Below are 23,419 nucleotides of genomic sequence, written 5' to 3'. Positions count from 1 at the left end.
AAAGTAAGGCAAATTTGACAGATTTCATAGTGAAAAACTGTATAAATATTAACTTTCACTAAACTTTCTCTTTCATGTAAATATCAATTCCTCTACCCATCCATGAATCCATCTTATTTCAGAAATATTTCAAGTAAATTAACTGCAGACATCAGTAAATTTTCCTCTAGATACTTTAGAACATAGAGCATTACTGGAGATCAATATTTACTTACACTTTTAAAATTTACATACTATAATGAATTGCACATATGTTAAGTATCCATTCACCAATTTTGACATAATATATATTTGTGCAGCCACAATTTGTCAAGATATATATAAACTTCACCACCAGATATCTCTCTCTGTCCTCCCTTCTAGTCAATATCCCCTACTCCATCTTCAAGGTCAATTTCAACTCTGATTTTTTTCTCACTTTATACTGTTAGTAGCTACTTACCTATATTCCTATTTTTTAATGCCCAAAACAGTTTATTAGCATGATTAAAAACATTTTCTTGAATAAAGACAGAAAGAATGTCTAAACACAAAATAGTATCAGTAGCTATATCTTATACCCAGTATCTGCAAACTGAATGAATATCTTTACTGCCAGTCTTCTTTTGAAAGTGATCCATATTTACTGTTTCCATTTGGAATCATGACTGGGGATTGGTCCCCACTGCAATTAAGTATAAAAAAAATCTTCCATAATTGGAGTGAGACCTGCATTATTATGTAAGAAGTGATAAAATTCCTCAAAGAATTGCATTTTAAAACATTCCCTTTACACACTACAAAGAAATAATTAATATTTTGTTTTTTTAAATACCTACATGATATTTAGAATGACCCAGAGAGCCCCAACCCCTTCACGTAATGGAGAATGCGGACCCTCTCCGGGAGGGGACCCTCTTAGGGTGGGCTCTGCAGACTGTGTCCTCCAAGGATTTACTCTGGTTTGAGCACAAAGACAGTGACATCTACAACATAGTAGTCATTACACACATCCCCTTCACACAGGTACGGAAGTCTGGGGAAAGCTTCAATAACCAAACCTGTTTTCCTTGAAACTAGGCAGACCCTTCACTTGTTCTTTCCAGTTCTGTCCCTTCATTTCCAAAATTTTTGATGGTTTTTCCCACTTGCTACCTATGTTTTCCACATAGGGATGAAAGGGTAAGAGCAGGGCCAGGAGGACTCTGCCTCTAGTTGGCGCCAAGATACTTCTGATGTCCTTCAACAAAGTTAGGGGGTGATCACAGCAGTCCAGCAAATTCAAGCGCTGATAACATCATACTGGAACCCTGTATTCTGCTACTCATTTATACCAAACACTATATCTTCTGAAGCTGCCATATCATAGTGCAACAGGGGAGCATTATAACGGTGGGAAATTGTAACCCACCCCACCATTCTTTTGACATTGTGTCTGTAAGTGCTGACTCTGACTAATATGTAGTTTATAGATGACCAGCATGTCTGTATAAGAATCCTAGGAACGAACTTTAAAAGATACAGATCCCAACCTTCAAGCTCCCCAGTTCCTAGAGGTTTGCTGACCTTCAACCATGGAGCCAGGATGACATGAAGCTGGGATGCTGTGAAGCCAGGATGCCTAAACCAGGATGATACACACTGCACCATCACGGGCCTTATTGGAATGGACTGGGCTCATTTGCACGTAAAGAACTTTGCAGTTCCTTCCCTTCATCATTTTGTTCTGTTTCCCTCTCCTGCCTATGGAGTATTGGTTTTCATAACAACAGGTTACAATAGTTTTAGACATCTCAGTGAGGTAAATTTCTTCAAAATGAGGGCTCATGGTTTTTGTGACTTCTTCTCCAGCACCCAAATCAAGCAGTCTATGGGTTTCCCAGTGTGGGTTAACTTTAAGCAGTCTCTGAAACTGATCTGGTGAAAACACAAACATTGAGCCTCTTCCTAGCAATCCATTGATAAATGTTCTATATATAAACAGACTAAAAATAGACAACACAAATAAATGATATAATTACACCGTTGTTTAAGAAGACCTGTGTCCCTTGACTGAGGTAACTCTGAACAAGCATAGCCTGGGGTAATTCACATAATTTCTCTCTTTTGCACACATAACACTAGTGGATCACCTTCCTGTTGCACTTGGGGCGCCTCTGGCCAGCCTGGGGGCCAGGGGTGGCGGGGTGAGTGAGGGGGCTTGTCATGTTCATGCACAGGGAGCAGGTAAGTAGGCACTGCAGCGTTCGCATCTTCCACACCAGCCAGGCGGACACTCAGGCACAGCTAGCTCTCCAGCAGTCTCATTGAGAGCAACGGGCGCTTGGTGCCAATCACCGCCAACACCCAGGAGAGAAGCAGAATGGGCCACCATTGCCGCCCAGCTCCAGCCCTCTGGCCCAACTTGCCCATCCAGCTCCTTCGGGGACAGGGCAAGAGCTGCATTCTTGCTTTGCGGGACGATGCTCCAACCAAGTGAGCCACACCAGTCAGGGCTGCATTCTTGAATGAAGAGATTTAGTGACCTTTGAAACAGAAAGTACAAAACCATAATGGTCTATAACAGCAGAGTAAAGACTTCTGAAAATCTGCTTCTCCAAAAAAGCAAAAAGAGCACTAATAAAAACTCTCAAAACTAAACTTTTCAGAACCCTGAAGCTACTAAAGCCTTGTAGTATGTAAAAAAAAAACTTTTTTTTTTAAAAAAGCTGAATCCTAATTTTTTTAAAAAAGTGAGTTTGAGTTATTTTAATTTGCTCTAATCCTACTCCTTTCTTTCCAGCTCTTCAGTAGCTTTGAAAATAGCCTTGCAACTGTGCTTAAGTCATGAAAACCAGCACCCTAGAAGCTATTGGAACAGATTTTGAGCCTCACAAAACCTTGTCCACAAGAATGTCACTATTTGACTTGTCTATCAGCTTGATGAAAGCTCCCTTATCAGGGGTTGTCTTTATTTGACCTGACTTCAGGAACTCACTCTGTGGGAACGGCCCCATCCATCCCCAAGGCACTGTGGCAGGTGATCAGCGCTAATTGTTTAGCATTGAAGCTGCCCGAGTTGTGGCTAACAAGAGGCTGACCAAAATCTTAAAAGCAAAACACTGAGATATAAAATGTCATATTTCTCTGACACATTCCTGAGAATCTAGAAGGTCATATAAATAAGGTCTGTGTGCATGCACAGAAAAGACAGCAAAAGTCCTAACCTCTCACTTCTGACTGTGAGGCTCAGCTCAAACAAATAAAAGGTAAGGCAGGCCACTGAAAACATACCCTGGCACATACATGCAACCCCTCCGCAAAGGCTGGAAGAATTATTGGTTAATAGAATTTAGGAAATCTTTAATTATTAACTGCTAACTGAACTAATCAGAGACTACAGTGCCCTTACATGACAGAAACAGTCCTTTAAAGTCACTAAACAAAAACACCAGTTAAAGCAACATATCTTGAGAAGAGGTAGAATTTGATTTCTAGATTTGTCACATTATAACATTAAAATAATATTTTGTAATCAGATGACAAATGTAATCCAAAGGGCCAGAATTAAAAATAACTAACATATATAGTAAAAGAAGAAACAAGAACTTAAAAATGGAACACTGGAAAATATCTATGAAATACAAAAAAAAGGGAGGGATAAGAAAATAAAAGAATAAAAAATAAGTAAGACAAGTCCTGAACTGGATCGATAGCTTCACAGGTGAATTTTACCCAACATTCAGAGAACTAAAACCTCTCCTTCTCAAACTATTCTCAAAAATTCAAGAGAAGACACCTAAGCTTATTTTGGTCACCTAAGGCCAGCATTATCTTAATTCCAATACTTGATAAAGACACTACAAAGAAAGAAAATTATAGGCCAATATCTGTAATGAACATAGGTGCTAAAATCCTTAAAACATATTAGCTAACCGAGTCCAGCAATACATTAAAAAGATCATACATCATGATCAAGAGGGATTTATTAGTGGATATAAGGTTGGTACAATAACTGCAAGTCAATAAATGTGAAATACCACATAAACAAAATGAAAGATAAAAACCATGTTACTATATCAACAGATGCAGTAACAGCATATAATATCCAGTACATCTTTAGGGTAAAAACTCTCAGTAAATTGGGAATAGACGGAACATACTTCCACATAATAAAAGCCATATATGAAAACCCCACAGCAAACATCATACTCAATGCACAAAAATATAAGTGTTCACCTTAAGATCGAAAACAAGACAGGATGTCCACTTATCACCAGTCTTATTCCATAGAGCACTGGAAATCCTTGGCATAGCAATCAGACAAGAAGAAGAAATAAGAGGTATCCAAATTGGAAAGAAAATGTAAAGCTGTCATTTTTTGCAGATGACATAATAATGTATATAGAGAACACTAAAGACCCCACCAAAAAACTACTAAAACTAATAAATGAATTCAGTTAAGTAGCAGGACAGAAAATAGATACCCAGAAATTAGTTGGGTTTTTATACACCAATAATGAAGTATCAGAAATGGAAACTAAGAAAACAATCCCATTCACAATTGCTTCAAAAAGAATAAAATAAAATACCTAGAAATAAATTTAACCAAGGACTTAAAAGACTAGTACTTAGAAAACTGTAAGACAATGATGAAGAAACTTTGAAAAAGATAAAAATAAGTGGAAGGTTATACAATGTTCATGGATAGGAAGAATTAACATCATTAAATTCCCATGCTACCCAAAGCAATCTATAGATTCAACATAATTCCTATCTACATACCAATGGCATATTTCACAGAATTAGAATAAATATTCCAAAAATTTATATGGAACTGCAAAACACTCAGAATAGCCACAATAATCTTGAGAAAGAAGAACAAAGTTGAAGGAATCACGCTACCTAATATCAAACTATACTATAAGGCCATAGTAATCAAAATAGAATGGTACTGGCATAAAAACAGACATGATCAATGGAAGAGAATAGAAAGCCCAGAAATAAACCCACACATTTATAGTCAATTAGTATTTGATAAAAGAGGCAAAAACATACAATGGGGTAAAAATAGTCTATTCAACAAATGGTGTTTGGAAAATCAGACAGATATGTGCAGAATAACTAGACTACCTTCTTACACCATACAGTAATAAATTTAAAATAAATTAAAGACTTAAATGTTAGATTTGAAACCATAAAATCCCTAGAAGGAAACATGGACGATAAAATCATGGGCATTTCTAGTAGGTGAAAGGAGTAAGTAGGAAAAACAAAACAAACAAACAAAAAACACATCATATCCTAGACACAGGCAATAGCATGTTGATTACCAGAGGTGGGTGGGAGCAGGTAGATGAGGCTATAGGGGGAGTAAATAATACGTGGTGATAGAAGGGCACTTGACTTGGGGTGGTAAACACACAAAACAATATACAGATGATGTATTACAGAATTGTATACCTGAAACTTATATAATTTTATTAACTAATATCATCCTCAGTAAAATTAACAAGCAAAATAATAGGCAGGCTCATAGAGAGCAGGATGACAACTCTTGTTGGAGGGGGCATTACGGGTGAGGAAACAAAGAAAAAAGGAATCACAGACGTGGACAGCAGTGAGGTGATTACAGGGGGGAGGAATATATAAATGAGTTAATGGTAATAGAAAAAATGCAATAAAATTTTTAAAACTAAATAAATAAGACAAACCAAACATTATCAAAATTTCTGATACAAGTTTATTTTTAGTAATTACATTAAATCTAAATAAACTAAACACCAGTTGAAAAGCATAAATTAAAGAAATTTTAAAAATTATCCAATAGTATAATACTGTTATACAACAGACATACTTGAAAGCGAAGACACAAATAGATTGAAAGTACAAAGATATAAAGTTATTCAATACAAGAAATACCCACAAAGTAGATATTAAAACCAAAATTTTAGTTGGAAAATATTTTTAAGTAAAAATGTGTCAATCCATCAGGAAGACATGAAAATTATAAACATGCAGTATATTTGCATAATAATGGAGCACCAAAATAAAGCTAAAAGTGACAAAATTGAAGGTAGAAATTGACAATTCAACCATAACATTTAAAGAGTTTAATACCCAACTTTCAGTAACACATGAAAAAACAAAATAAAAATTAAGAAGGAAAAGGAAGACCTGAATTACACTATAAACCAACAAGATCTAACAGATAACTATAAAAATACTACAAACAACAGCAGATTACACACTTTCTCAAGTGCATATGGAACATTTTCCAATGTTAGCCATTTGTTTTACCATAAAACAAGCTACAGTAAATTCAAAAGAATTGAAATTATACAAAGTAGTTTCTTTGGCCACGTGGAATATAATTAAGAATCAATACAAAAGGGATTTCTGGGAATTCACAAATGTATGAAAATTAAACAACTTAATTATAAATAATAAATTGTCCCAAGAAATAACAAAAGAAATGATAAAACACTTTGAGATGAATGAAAATAAAAACAAAATATACCCAAACATAATGAACACAGCCAAAAGAGTGCTTTAAGTTTATATCTTCAAACAATTGCATGAAAGAAGAAAATATTTTTGAGTCAAGAAGCTAATCTTGTACCATAAGAATTCAGAAAAAATAGAGAAACTTTCTTAAATTGATAAAGACTGTCTAAAAACAACCTACCATTACATCATACTTAATGGTGAGAAACTCAAAGCTTTTCCACTAAGATCAAGTATAGTCAATGATGTTCCATTTGTCACTCTTTTTGAACATCATATTGGAAATAAACGATATACAAATTAGGAAACAAGACATAAAACTATCTTTGTTTACAGATAAGGTAAGAATCCATTATTGATTTGGCCAAAAGTTTGTTCTATTTCTACATTGTGCTGGCTCTAGGAGCTCCTGGTTGTTTTTAATTTCATTCAAAATGATTTTGTTAGGTTGTATTGTGACACTGTCATATCAGCACACATTTAAAATTACTTATCTAAATTGGTGAATTTTTGTGTACCTATTTAAATATTGAGAATGGAAGAAAATAAGCAACATTTTCAGCATATTATGTTTTATTATTTCAAGAAAGATAAAAATGCAACTGAAATGCAAAAAAAAAAAATTGCACAGTGTATGGATAAAGTGCTGTGACTGATTGAATGTGTCAAAAGTGGTTGGCAAAGTTTCATGTTGGAGATTCCTTGCTGGACCATGCTCCATGGTCAGGTGGACCAGTTGAAGTTGATAGCGATCAAATTGAGATATTAACTAAGAATAATCAGTGTTCTACTGTGTGAGAGATAGCCAACATACTCAAAATACCCCAATCAATAGTTTTTGGTGTAAATTAAAAACGTGTCTTTTATTTAGGGAAATTTGTCCACTAGATCCACAATCACTCTTGGTATTTCGGAGCTATTATGTCCATACAAAAACCTACACACAGATGCTTATATCAGGCTTATTCATAATTGCCAAAACTTGGAAGCAACCAAGGTATTATTTAGTAGGTAAGTAGATAAACAAACTATGGTACATCTAGATAATAAACTATTATTTAGAATTAACTACCTTTTGATCCAGTGATTCTACTGCTGGGATTATACCCTAAAATTCTGAATCACCAATTCAAAAGAACTTATGCCCCCCAATGTTCATAGCAGTATTATTTACAATAGCCAAATGCTGGAAACAGCTTAAGTACCCATCAGTAAAGGAGTGGATCAGAAAACCGTGGTACATTTACACAGTGGGATACTATATAGCAGAAAGAAACAAGGAAGGCTTACTTTTTGCCACAGCAAGGATGAAACTACACAGTATATGATAAGTGAAATAAGCCAAGTGGTGAAAGACACATACCATGTGATCTCATCTATAAGAGCAACCTAATGAACAAAACAAACAAATGAGAAAAATAGAACCAGAAGCATGGAAACAAGGAACAAACTGGCAGGGGAGAACAAAGAGGGAAAACTGGGACAACTGTAAAAGAACAACAATAAAAATATAATTAATAAATAACTCTAAAAGTAAGAAAGATGCTGTCAAACCATGAAAAGACATGAAGGAAACTATAATGCATGCCATTAAGTGGGAAAAAAGTGAATCTGAAATATAATGTATGATTCCAACTATTTGACAGTCTCGAAAAGGCAAAACTAGGGAAACAGTAAAAAATAATCAGTGGTTGTCAGAGATGGATTAAGTGAGAGATGAATAGTCAGAGTACAGAAAATTTGAAGGGCAGTGAAATACTCTACAATACTATAATTATGGATATATTAAAAGTGACTGCTGAACTATATAGACTTTATGTAATTTTGATATATCAATGTAGGCTCATCCCTGGTTAAAAAAAAGAATGTACCATTTTGGTAAAAGGTGTAGTTTATTGGGAAGGCTATGAATGTAGGGACAGGCCATTTATGGGAAATCTCCATATCTTCTTTTTAATTGTTTTGTAAACCAAAAACTTCTATGGAAAAAATAATTGCAGCAAATTAAAATATAATTAAAAATGACCTAGAAAGGAAAACTAAACCTAAATTTTAATGACTAGAGAAAAACTGAAATAAAGAAAAACAATAGTAAAAATCAATGAAACCAAAAGTTGTTCTTTGAAAAGAGCAACAAAATCAGCAGACCTTTAGTTTTACTATGAAAAAAAATTGCATTATTAACATAAAAATGAATGGACATCATTACTACTCTTGCCGAAATTAAAAGGATATTAATAGAGAAATACTATGAGTAATATATTAGATAACTAGATGGCATGAACATATTTCTAAAAGCAAATTATTTATACTAACTCAAGAAGAAATTAAAAAAATAACTAAGTGGACTTATAATAACTAAAGTTGTTGAGATAATAATTAAACAAACTTCTTACAAAGAATAGTTCAATCCATATGAATTCACCAATGAACTCTACCAAATTCTATAGAACAGTTAAAAACCATCCTTCACAATCCATTAAAAAAAGATAGATGGAGAGGAAGAACTTTTCAGTTCATCCTATGAGTCCAGTAGTACTTTGATAAAAAACCCAGAAAGACATCCCAAGTAATAACACTGCAGGACAATATCTCTTATGGATATACATACAAAAAAATCTCAAATAAATACTTGCAGACCTAATTCAGTAGCACTTTAAAAGGACACCATAACCAAATGTAATTTATTCTAAGTATTCACATTTCGTTTAATATATAGAAGTTAATCACTGTAATAAACCATATTAAGACAGTAAATGACAAAATTTATATGATCATCTCAGCAGACTCAGGAAAAGCATTTGACAAAATCCAACAACCTTCCATATTTAAAATACTCAACAAACTAGGAATAGAAGAATACTTTTTCATAGTGACAAAGGGCACCGGTGAAAATTCATAATTCTAATTATATTGAATAATGGAAGACCGAATGCATTCCCCCTAACATAAGAAACAACAAAGATACCCAACACTTGTACACAACATTATGCTCTGTCATTTTTGACAGAGCAATTCAGCAAGTTAATTGTAAGGAGGCATTTGGAGTGGAAAGAAGCAGCAAAACCATTTCTATTCACAGATTTAGGAAATCCCAAGGATTCAGAAAAAGGTCATTAGAACTAAAGAAGTTCAACAAGGTTGTATAACACAAGATAAATATAGAGAAGTCATTTGTATTTTTATATACTAACAAGAAAGAATTCAAAAATAAAATTAAGAAAATAATTCATTTTACAGTAGAATCTCTAAAACTATTTAAATGTTTAAGAATAAATTAACAAAAGAAGCTCAAGATTTATAAATTGAAAAGTGACAAGCCATCATTGAAAAATATTAAAGAAGGCCTAAGTAAAAAGCAAGACAGCCCTAGTACATATATTATAAGACTGAATATTATTAAGATTACAATACTCCCTAAATTAATCTACAAATTCAATATGTTCCCTTTCTAAATCCTAGCTACCACTTTTTGCATAAATTAACAAGCTCATCCTAAATATCATAAAAAATGCAAGAAAACCTAAGTAATTGAAACAATCTTTATAAAGAAAAATGAAATTGGAGAACTCACACTTCTCTTTTTTTGCATCAACATCACTGTAATTTTAGAATCAAGCAAAAACAACAAAAATATTTATTTTTGGAACATAAAATTCCTTGTCCTTTTTATCCCTAATCCATCATACTTCTTATAATGCAAATATATATTCTTTTTTATCAGGAATATATTAACATATATTTTTATAATTATATATACATTATAATGAATATTTAATTGATATTAAAATTTAGGACTGGAAAAAGTCCTGACTACTTATCTCTCACTCTTTCTTCCACAATAGCTGACCCAATTACTAAATATTCCAACCCTAATTTACAGATAAATGTAATTTAATGCTATACATCTTTGAAATAGTCCTCTGGTTTTTTAAAGGTAATAATGTCTTATAATCAGATAGGATTTAACATTTGCAAATAACATTGTCAGTATAAAAATGAGTTTATAAATAAAATGATGGCTTATTAACATATATTAATCCAATATATATTAGTTCTATACTTTATAGACTGTATCTTCATTGTTTACTTTTAAGAATAAACTTTGTTGGCCATACAATTATTTGAAAGTCACCAGCCTAAGCAAAGAAACTCAAAGACTGACATTTGTGTTAATGCAGTCTAACATACTGAAAGACAAAGAAAATTCTGGAGCTACTGGTGATATTGATATCATCTAATTTCTAGTGATCAAGGTCACGCAGGCATTTTCAGCTCAATGTTTTTTTCCTTGTGTAATGAATATATGCACACACAATCAATAATTAACACTACACACAAATAAATTACACTTTTTACCTGAGGTTCCTCCTCTCTCTCTCAATTTCAATTTTATATTTCTTATTTTTTGACAGTGATTCTAAACTCTAAGCAAAATTAATTCTCAAAAAAATCACATATTATTTAAGAAAAGATGTGCGTTGAATGCATTCTTGTAGATATTAACCCCCAGGGACAGTCCTTTGAAAATTTTGCTTAGCATTTAAGTCTAGATAATACCTTCTTAAATACAAGTATATTTCCATATCTATCTGTTACACATTTAACTGCTAGAATATGGGGTTTTTTTTATACTGTCATAAGCTATTTCAGAATTCACACAGAACCAAACTTATATTCCATACCTTTTGAATGAAAAAAAAAAGAAATTAGACATTGTGACTGACAGACTAACTTGGTGGCATTTTTTCCCCCTAATAAAGCTAATCATTGTCTCCAGAAGTAAGTGTAAAACTTTTTCTGAATTCAGTTTGACCAGGCAGATTTTACAGCTAATTTGAACTATTTTGCTGCTGTCAAAAAATCTCTTCTTCACACACTGATGTAAACTGCATTTGGCATCTTTTGAACCGTAAAGAAAACATAAGAATAAAAGGATATAGCTAAGAAGCTAACAGGTTTTGCATCAATGTTTCTCACATCAGTACTAGTTTAGCCGATTCTGTGTAATTTTTACCCAGAAGTACAGCTAAGTCAGGAACATGTCTTTTGAAGTTAAAGATAAAAGTTCATCATTTCCTGCATAGGTATAGATGAAAGGGCAAATTACAAGATACCAGTAGAATTGAGAATGGTATAAAGCTTCAAAGCATTTTGTTGAAAAAAAAAGTTGGGTAAACACACCCAATAACTGGTACACAGGTTTTTTTCTCATATTCTCCTACAGTCTCACACGTGGCAAGGAAAACAGTTTTATTTGAATTGACTATGAAACTATTTTACTTTGCTTCAGTTATTTAATGGCTGTGGCCCTGTGGTGGAAGGTTAGGGGAGTAAGCTGGGAGGCACTCAGTAAGGAACTTAGGTTAAAAATGGAATGCATTAGCCCAGGTCCTCCAGAGATACAGAACAAATAGGATATATGTTTGTTTGCCTGTGTGAGTACACACACAGATATAATATAAAGTATTGACTCACGTGATCATGAAGACTAGGATGTCCGAAGATCCCAGTCAGCAAACCAGAGATCAAGGAGACCCAATGGTGTATGGTCCATCTAAAAGCTGGCAGGATCAAGACCCAGAAAGAACCACTGTTTCAGTCAGAGTGTGAAGGATGGAATAGACCAATGTCCCTGCTCAGTCAGTCAGCTATTCCCTCTTACTAAGCCTTTATGTGTTATTCAAATCTTAGACTGATAGGATGAGATCTGCTCCAATTAGGGACGCACTCCGTTTTACTCAGACTAGCAATTCAAATGTTAACCTCATCCAGAAACATCCTCATGGACACACCCAGAATGTTTGGGCAAAAGTCAGGGTACTCAGTGTCCCAGCCAAGTTGACATATAAAATCAACTACCACATAGGCAAAATGGGAGTTACTTAGTGAAGAAAATAATGAACCGTCAAATGTAATATTTTCATGTAAAATTTAGGCAAGTGAATTCTGGTTTTACTCAAGGGAGGGTCAGTCTTTAATCATGCTGTGCCTACTCCTATCATAAATGCATCACACTATGAAACTGCTATATATACATGATGTATTCTCCACAAATCTGTAAACCCCTTAAAGCAGAGCCTGCGTGTATCATTTTCAGTGTTCAACACAAAGCATAGAACTTTTCACGTGTTCAGTAAATATTTGTTGAATGAATTATTAGATAACCAATTACCTACAATTTAATTAAATAATTCAGAATATATATCATCTTACAGTACTCATCACATTTTTACAAGCTTTACTTCAAATGAACATTGTGATCTCAATTATATTAATAGACGAGTAAAGTTTAGAGTTGACAGTAGCCAGAAGTTGGCAGACTAAATGCTTGAAACCAGAGCTGGTTTCTGAATAGAATCTATATACCACAGTGAATTAAAAAGAAAAAAAAAAGAAAAGAAAATTATGGAAGAAAAAAAACATAAGTTAGAAGTTAATATAATCATAAATATTATTTAAGAACTATATTTTATCCATGCAGAAATTGAAGCATTCAAAAATTATGTAACTAGCATAAGATTCTATAGGTAGTAGCCATTAAAATCAGGTTTTCCCCTGAAGTGACTAAACCAATGTAAAATGTCATTATTTATTCTTTAAAACACTCCCAGGGAGAAACAGAATCTCAGCACATTTAAATCACATATCTAGACCACAAAGGCGATTAGTAGAGAATAGATTATGAAGTCCAAATCTGTTTTCTTTTTTCACTCACTTCAGCCTCCACTGAATTTTAGGCACTCATAAACATATATATTAACAAACAGAAAAAGTTACAGGAATACAGTTAATAAACTAGATTTATGTCTAATTAAGAGAAACTTTTTCCTCTGGATTGAATATTAACCCTGAAAAAAATATAAGCCCAAGATATAAAAATAACACAAAAAGATGAGTAAATAAGAAAACAGTATAATAAGAGGATCTGAGCCACAAACAGTATATAAAGACTTCATCTATAATTTTTAACAACTATTTCCACCAACTTCTCTAAGAGGATATTTTTATATCACAATGTTGTATTTAAGTAGTTTTAATAGGTAGAGAGATAGATATTTTGAGAGAAACACAAAAATACAGGTACATGAATAAATGTGTACTTGAGGTCGCCATTTGGTATTCTCCATATAGTTCATTCTGTAGGGTAATTTTATTTATCTTAACCTTTGCCTAGTGATTATAATAGCCTTAATTTTTAGAACCCCACCAAATATTTGTAAGAACCATTTTGGTAGAAGAGAAGTAAACTGACCTTTGAATTAAAGAATTTGGTTAAGCAAGTAAGGTATAAGGTAAATGTTTTGAATCCTGCCTTCACATTGTAAGGTTCTACATATTAAACTGATCCACAACTTGAAGGAGTTTACAATATACTGAAAAATGAAATACAGCATTTTGCCTATGAGTCAAAAGAGAAGAAAAAAATTTAATTTAAGAAGAAAAGTTTTAAGTTCACTTAAAACACACTGACCTTAAAAATATCCAGGTTGGGAACTCACCAAGCTGTTTAAGATAAAAGCAATCTCAAGGGATAAATGTGGGTCAAAGCGAAAGATGCTGAAACCAAGCACTTCAGGTAATTAAACTATAAAAATGAATGTAATTTTATCTAGGAATAGAATAGAATAAAATGGTGGAAAAATCTAGAACAATGGAGTTTGCCTATTCATTGATGTTGGAAAGAAGAGAATAGTGACAAAATAAACACATTTCCCAAAGAAGAAGGGGATGTTCTATTATTATCATAAAGGAATCGGCACGGGGCGGGGGGGTGGAACTTTAGAAGGAATGTTTTATTAAAACACATTGAAAAAGGCTAGAAGAACTGGGTTTGGTTATTAGGCAATGCTCAGTAAACTTCTGCAAAGCAACCTCAATATTGGGGGATACATAAATCAAGTAAGAGGTTATAAAATGGAAAATGGCTGATGAGGCTGAAATATTGATAATACTTTTTAAAGTTTAATGTGCAGATGATCATAACTTAAAATGCAAATTAAAAGGAAAAAAGTTTAGAGCAAAAAATAAATGAAATAGAAACTTACAAAGACAATAAACAAGAACAATGAAAGTAAGAGTTTGTTCTTGAAAGATACCAAAAAAAAGAGACAGAGGACTTAAATAAACAAAAACAGAAATAAAAGAGATGCTACAACTGATATCACAGAAACACAAAGATTCATAAAAAACTATTATGGACAATTATATACCATCAAATTGGCTAATGTATAAAAAAGGAATAAATTCCTAGCAACATTCAACCTACCAAAATTGAATTATGATAAAATAGAAAATCTAAATAGACCTATTACTAGAAAAGAAAATTGAATAAGTAATCAAAAACTTTTTAAAAAGTGAAAGTCCAGGAACAGACAGCTTCACTGGTGAATTCTTCTAAACATTTAAAGAATTACTAGAAACCTTCTCAAACTCTTCCAAAATATAGAAAAAAAAGGAAATTCTTCCAAACTCATTTATGAGAGCAGCATTACCTTGATACAAAAAGCAGACAAGGAAACTGCAAGAAAAGAAAAATTACAGGCTAATATCCCTAATGAACAAAGATTAAAAAAATCATCAACAAGATATTAAGAAAACAAATTCAATGATGCATTAAAAGAATTATATACCATATTCAAGTGGGACTTATTCCAGGAATGTAGGAATGGTTCAAGACCCACACATAGTATTATAACTTACTATACAATAAAAATCATGTGATCATCTCAACAGGTACAGGAAAAGTATTTGACAACATTTAACATCCATTTATGATAAAACTGTCAACAAAGTGGGTATAGAAGGAAGGTACCTCAACATAATAAAGGCCATGTATGACAGACATACTTCATCAAAAACCTGTTAGAACTAATAAATAAATTCAATACAGTTTAAGGATACAAAATCAATATACAAATATCCATTGTATTTATATACATTAATAAACTCTCCAAAAGAGAATTAAAGAAAACAATCCCATTTACAATTACATTAAAAAGAAAAAAAAAAACAACAAAAAACCTTGGAATAGACTTGACCAAGGAGGCAAAAGACCTGTATGTTGACAGACTTATGACATTAATGAAAGATATTGAAGAAGAAACAATTAAATGGATAAATGTTATATGTTCATAGTTTGGAAAAATCAGTATTGTTAAAATGTCCATACTACCCAAAACAATCTACAGATTCAATGAAACCTTATCAAAATTCCAGTGGTATTTTTAAAAGAAATGAAATAAATACAGTCCTGCATCACTTAACAGTGGGAATATGTTCTGAGCAATGTGTTATTAGGTGTTCTTGACATCATGGGGACATAATAGAATGCACTTACACAAACTTAGATGGTATAGCCAATTGCTTCTAGGCTATAAACCTGTACAGCATGTTTCTGTTCTGAATATTGTAGGCAATTGAAACACAATGTTAAACCTATCTAAAACTTGAAAAGCTACAGTTAATACAGTATAACAGATACAAAATGGTCCACTTCTATAGGGCACTTACCATGAATGGAGCTTGCAGGACTGGAAGTTGCTTAAGGTAAGTCAGTGAGTGAGTGGTGAGTAAACATGAAGTCCTCAAGCACTGCTGTACATGACTGTGGACTTTATAAACATTGCCCCACAAGCCTACCCCCTAATTCTTTCCAACAGAGTCAGAAATAGAACATCAAAACTGTCAGTGCTGCTCTATTAACAGGGATGTGGGTTGGACTGATTCAAAATATTGAAAACAATCTGGCTGGGTAAGGTATAAATTACCATAAGAGAGACTGTCAGGAGGGAGTGAAAGGTGGCCTGAAGATCAGTAGAAACAGATCAAAATGTAGAAATAAGGGAACATCAGAGACTATCATGGTGATGTGGTGTTCAGTATTGCATGTTGGAGCAAAGGTCAGATTAAGGATCTTTGTGTTATTCATTAAAATAAAAAGAAATATATAACATGGAGAGAGCAAGGAAACGAGGAGTCAGTATTTTTACTTTGGAAACTTGGTTTTGGTTCCATTACACTATCTGGCATATTACAACCTAAAACATACCCAAAGTACAGGGACAGGCTGGCTCCAAGTTACCACAGAAAGTTTTTATTACAGTGGCAATGTCACTTGTCAAGGCAACTCCTGTGGACCTGTGTCCTTGTACAGGACATTAGGTACTCAATGGAGAATTTATAGCAATGTACTCTGAAGACCATCAAGCTAGATCTGAGAGAGCCACAGTGTCCTCTGAATCAATAGCACTGTGGCAACAAGCTCACTTATGCTAAGACATATCAGTGGCTGACTGATTGGTCTGTAGCCTGTTTGCACTCAAAATTAAGATACTGTGAGAGGACATGTATTTCAAATCCCCACAGATATTTCTCCTATCAGAGAAAAAACAAATTCCTTCTGAAACACACATCCTTCCATTTCTTACAGGAAATTCAGTTCCATTATAATCCTATTGACCACCATCACATATGCAATCAGTTGTTGACCAAAATGTCATTGTTTGGCATATGACTAATTCTAAAATTTGTATGAAACCACAAAAATCTGAGAGCCAAGGAGTCTTGGGGAAGAAGAATAAAGCTAAAAGCATCACACTTCCTGATTTCAAACTATAATATAAAGTTATAGTAATAAAAAATATGGTATTGGCATAAAAACACACAGATCAGTGAACAGAATAGAGATCTCAGAAATAAACTCACTCCATATTGTCAATTAATTTATGATAAAGGAGACAAGAATATACAATAGGGAAAGGACAGTTTTTTCAATAGATAGTATTGGAAAAACTTAACAGCCACATACAGAAGAATGAAACTGGACCATTATCTTATACCATACACAAAAATTAACTCAAAATGGATTAGGGACTTGAAGGGAAAACCTAAAGCCATAAACCTTATAGAAGAAAACACAGGTAGTAATCTCCTTGACATGTGTCCCAGCGATGATTTTCTGAATTTGAAACCAGAAACAAAGGCAAAACAAACAAACAAACAAACAAAAATAAAAATTGAGACTACATCATACTAAAAACCTTCTGCATAGCAAAGGAAACCATCAACAAAATGAAAAGGTAACCTACTTAATGGGAAAAATACTTCAAATCATATATCTAATAAAGGATTAATATCCAAATTATATAAAGACCTCATACAACTCAATAGAAAAACAAACAATGCAATTAAAAACTGGCAGGCATCACTAGATGATTGGATCAAAAAATTATGGTATATTTACACAATGGAATACTATGCAGCAGAAAGAAAAAAAGAACAACTAAATTTCACGACAGCATGGATGGAACTAGAGAGCATTATGCTAAGTGAAATAAGCCAGGGGGCGAAAGACAAATACCATATGATCTCACCTATAAGAGGAACCTAACCAACAATACAAAGATGCAAGGAAAATAAGACCAGCAACACTGAAAGGAAAAGAAACCAACAGAGACAAGAGGGAAAGAGGGAGTGGGGGCCGGGGAAAAGGAAGGGAAGGGGAAAGTTAAGGAACATATAGCAAGGACTCATGGACAAAACCAAAGGGGAAGGGTTATCCTTGGGAAATTAACATGGGAATGAAACTGGACCATTATCTTATACCATACACAAAAATTAACTCAAAATGGATTAAGGACTTGAAGGTAAAACCTAAAGCCATAAACCTTGGGAAATTAACATGGGAAAGTAGATGAGGAGGAGGGAGGAAGGGAGGGAGATGGGGGAGGGGCATGGGAAAGTGGTGAGGGGAAGGCAGAGACAAATGTATTTGAAAAATTAATTAATTAATTAAAAATAAAAGAAAAAGAAAAAAAAAACTGGCAGGCAATCTGAATAGACTTTTTTTTTTTCCCAAAAACAAATCCACAGATGTCTAAAAGGTACATGAAACATTGATCATTAGGGAAATGCAAACCAAACCCACAAATGAGGTATCACCTCACACCTCTTAGAAAGGGTACTATTGAAGACAAGAAATAACAAGTATTAGCAAGGATGCTGAGAAAAGGGAACCTTATGGAGTCTGTGAGGGTGTAAATTAGTGCAGCCACTCTGGGAAAGAGTATGGAGGTTCTGTTACAGGACAAAGTGGGATTTGGCCACCTCTCACCATACGAACCGTAGAACAGAGATTGCTGGGGAAGGAAAATGGTTTTCATTAACAGGGTGCCCAGTTTGGGGAAGCTGGTGATTCCTCTACTCTAAGCCATTGCTTCTGCAAAGCCCAAAAATCCCCTTGTTTCCAAAAAAGGCAAATCCATACCCATGTCCAGAGCCCCCTTCCTTTCTTATCTGTAGTCTAAAGCTGCTGCAAAGATGAGACTCCATCTCTCCAGCTCTGAGCTCTCTCCCTCTGGGGCTTGCGCTTGTGAAGCCAGCATCTCCGTTCGCCTGCCGCAGCTTTCTCCCTCTCCTGGGGCCTTTGTGCACTGCTAAATCACTGCAGCTGATTGTGCAAGGGGTTAAGTCCACTGTGCCTCTGTGTCCAGGGCTGCTTGCGCCCTCCAGAAACAGGCAAATATTCCCAGCCCACGCATCTGTGTACCACTTTCAGGGCGAGAGAATGGCAGCAGTCCGAGCTTGTGCCCCGTGGTGCAGGGCCACAGCATTCCGCACAAGTTGCCGCGGGCAAGGTGTGAATCCCACATCAGCCTGCTCCAGACTGTGTAAGCAGAGCAACACAAGAGCCCTGAGCCGGGGGTCCAGTGTCCTGCGGGCTGCCATTGGCAGGGCATGCATCCCGTGCATGGGACTCAGCCTCCATGGGCTGGCTCCTGACTGTGCAAGTGAGGGCAGTGTAAAAAAAGAAAGGGCTTCTGTGCACCCTCCACTTTAAATCTTTGTCCCATAATCCTATACACTGTGGGAGCGTCCAAATTCCCAGCCAATTCAGGCCACCATAAGCATTACCCACACTGTGTCCCTGCCCCTTCTACTGCCACCATGATGTGGAAGCAGTTAGGAGGATCTTTTAGCCCGCAGGGGCACTCTATATATGCCTGATGCGGGAGCAGGGTCATCTTATTGCCCTTGTGTTGCGACCTTTGTAGCCGACGCCGCCCCCCCCCGCGCCCCCCGCCCCCGCCTCCACTTCCCCTTGCAGGATCTGTGCAAGCTGCCTCTGGCTGTGTCCTGTGGGCTGCTTGGTTGCCAGGGCAACAAATGCTGGCCCACACTAGCTTGTTTAGGGTTACCTAAGGGTGTGGAAAGGCTGTCACAGGGTTTGGGTTGCAATTTCAACGGGCATTTCCCAACCCCCCCCCCCCGAAGCCCCTCGGGGAGTGCAGGCTCACCCTGCCTTGGAGTTTCTCTCACTCCCCAGTGATCGGGCCAGACCCTCTGTTACAGTTCCTCTAAAAAATTAAAAATAGAACAACCATCTGACCCAACAATTTCATTACTAGATATTTGAAGAACAAAATATTATCTAAAATAAATACATGCACCCCCATATTTATAACATTATTTATAATGGCCAAGATATGGAAACAACCTAAGTGTCCACCAAGGAATAAATGGATAATGAAAGGATACAGAAACATAATAATTCAGCCATTAAAAAAAGAATAAAATGTTTCTATTTGTGACAACGTGGATGGAACTTGAGAACACTATGCTGAGGGACAGAGAAAGACAAGTATTGTATGATCTCTCTCATGTGTGGAATCAAAAAACAAAATAAAGCAAACAAACAGAAAACAAATATAAACGAAGTTCAAGGTCATAGATACAGAAAACAGACCGGGGATTGCTGAGGGATGGGGCCAGAGGAAGGAATAAAAGTTAAAAAAAAAAAAAAGAAAGAAACAAACAATCCCAGCAGTATATCCTTGGCCTCTACCAGTACATGCAGCCAATGTAAGCAAATCTTTTGGTGGAGTCTCTTCCCTCCACTGTTTAGTCCAGCATGTCCTCATACAAGTTATGCTGGGACTTAACCCTAATTACTGCCCTGTCACTAAGAAAAGTGGTGAGTTTTAAAAGAGGGGGAAAAAAAGATCCCCATAGCAGTTTTGCATAAATGCAATAATTAGTATTTAAAAAAAGAAAAAAAAAGAAAATGCTAAGCAAAAAAAATACAACTTAAACACTTAAGATATTAAAATTTATATCTAAATACAACTTAAAGTCATCATTCAACAAATATTTATAAATAAAAATGGCCTATGAATATCATAATGAAACACTTATTAGAATGGCAGAAAATAAAATGCAGACTTTTGACTCAGTAAGTCTGGAATGTGGACTAAGATTCTACATTTTTAAAAGCTTGTAGGTAATGCCACTGCAAATGGTTGGTGAACAAAATTTACATAGCGAGATTAAGTGTTTAAGTTAATTTACTTACAAACAAATAAAAAAGGAAACATTGCTTATAATTCAAGAGGTTTGGAAGATGGAAGGACAATGGGATACATGATGCAAGAATTCGTTTATCGTAAATCTTTCTTTTTTTTAATTCTTTTTTTCCAAATACATTTGTCTCCGCCTTCCCCCCACCATGTTCCCTTGCCCCCTCCCTCCCTCTGTTTAGCACAGAAACTATACTCAACTCTTAGATAGTTTTCCAGGCCCAGATTGGAAATTTAAATTAATAAAAAATATTGGGTAATAATATTGTACTGGTAGGCAATTGGTTTTGGTTGTTTTATCCTGACAGATGGATCATAGTAAAGGATTAGCCTTTAAACTTTGATTTGGTAAGACTCAGAAAATCATTTAGGTTTTTAGACATGCAAAGGCAATTTACTTACATATACCTATTTCTCCAAAGCTTAGATTTTGTTGTTTTTATTTATTTCCCTTTTATTTAAAGCATATATAGTTTCTAACACAGTAAGAGAAAAAGATATAAACAGAGCTAAGTAGAAGTCATTTATGTTGCCTACATAATAACTGTGATTTCTGAGTGAAGTTTCAGTACTTTCACCCAGCGCTGATCACACAGATGCAGAGCAACAGATCTCAATCAGGAATTTGTTAGAAACCCTGTTGTGTTTCACAACATACTCTTCCCTCAGTTGGAACCATTTTTGGGTGCAGAACTAAATCTCTAACAAGAGAACATTCTTTTCTAGCTTTGATAAAGAAAAACAAAAGTAAAAAAATTCAATAGTGTTCAGTTAAACTGAGAACATATTAAGTGTGTTAAAAGATGACAAGGAATTAACATGTTTATGTGTACTTCTATTGTATTTATTTTTAAATGCCTGGAAGCTAGCCAAGAACACCTGACGACTCCATGCCAAATTAATTGTTTCTTTAAGGGGTGGGGGAAGCACATTAATACATTGACAAAAACAATATTTGCAAACATTTGTTGTCTGAATATGTTTCCTGGATTAACTTTGGATAAGTTATCGGCATGAATGCAAGTTCTTCATAAACCAATCCTGAAAGAGAGGCACCTGCATCAGAACTATAAACTAGGAAATAATAACATTCACCTGCTAGGAATGTAGATTAATTTCTGTTAGATACAGTACAGATGGGACCAGATAGATGGAAGACAGCTAGGCCACACTCATAGTTGCCCTCATGGAGAAAGCAGAATTATAGGAAGGAAGCAGAGATTGTGGCCTTGTGAGAAAAGGAGAAAAGGGCAGGCCAGGCACAGATGTGGAAGTGACAACCACTATTTGGCAATAAGAATCAATAGCTTTTTTGGGAGTCACAGAGCAAGAATGGTCACAACAAACTGAAAGCTGGCAGATGGCAAGGAAATTTCCTGGAGGTCAATTTGCATGTAAGTGTCCTTACATACACACACACAAGCAACAAAAAAGTAACACAGAGAAGAGGGTTATGACAAATATCTCATTAAAAAGTGCAAAGAAGATGAAGATTTCCTTTACCTAAAAATGTTTATCACTAATACATGAAATGTGCATTTACAATAGATACCAATTATTAATGATATAACCATGGACAAGTGGTCCAAAAAGCAATAAATCAATTAAACACTGAAAATACTTTGAGCAAAGCACTATAATTTCCATATTTCACAGATGAAGAAATAGGGTTTCAGTGAGATTAACTTGCATAATAAACACATTGCCAGGCATTATCATATTCAGGGTTTGAATATAAAAATTCTGACTCCCAATACACTTATCAAAGGTATTTGATAATACCATTTACTTATCAAAGTAAATTAAGCTATGCAGCAGCCACAGTTCTGCTCTTTGCTTCTTCATGTTTAGGACTGTGCACAAACTGTATTTAAAATGTTCCATCTAAAATGATTACCTATCTAAAATATTCTCTTGGTCCATAAACAATATATTAATACTTATAAAAGCCTCTTCTATTGACTGTACAGTCAAATATTATCACTTTGAACTTCTAAGTTATTGTGACATTTAACATACTCTGTTCTATATTTTATCTACTTAAATATGTGCATTTTATGTTGAACTGTCTTACTCTTCCTACTAGATATTTATATCCTTAGGGGCAGCATCTTTTTAATCTTCATAAATGTTTGCATGGTGGCTACTGATCTAGCAGGTCTTCAGCAGTTATTTGTCTTCAACAATTACTTGTTGAATTACATTTTCAAAATTAAATTTTAAAAATTGTTGTATTAACTTTCATTTCTATGCAGGGAAAGAATCAATTTATCCTTCCAGGTTCCAACTTAACTTTTGACTTGTAATGACCCTAAAGTTACAGAGCCTAAATAAAACTGACAGAACAACTAGCCATTAATGTTGATAGCATGAACTTGAATAAGCAGGTAGATGTTAATTGGGAAGAAAAATGAACACTGCAAGAATTCTGTTTGATTTCCCACTGTGGATGACCTTGAATTTGTAACCAGGAGTGATCAGATTCTTAAAAACATGAAGGTAAAGTCTATATGTCATTGTGAAAGAGATCATTTTTAAACTAATATTTTCCTAATCTGCAACTCCTCCAAATCTCTTTTCAAGCCTCCTATTCTGTG

The 23,419-nt window shown here is 34.6% G+C and overlaps 1 pseudogene; it reads right to left on the bottom strand.

Moving 5' to 3' along the window:
* Positions 1-933: 933 nt before the first annotated feature.
* LOC129079839 (protein-L-histidine N-pros-methyltransferase-like) lies at positions 934-18,737 on the bottom strand (annotated as a pseudogene).
* Positions 18,738-23,419: the final 4,682 nt, after the last annotated feature.

Source organism: Pteronotus mesoamericanus, unplaced genomic scaffold (genome assembly GCF_021234165.1).
Source record: "Pteronotus mesoamericanus isolate MK-2021 breed Mesoamerican mustached bat unplaced genomic scaffold, CSHL_Meso_final contig_82, whole genome shotgun sequence".
Classification (NCBI taxonomy): Eukaryota; Metazoa; Chordata; class Mammalia; order Chiroptera; family Mormoopidae; genus Pteronotus; species Pteronotus mesoamericanus.
This window is presented reverse-complemented; position numbering and strand designations above follow the sequence as displayed.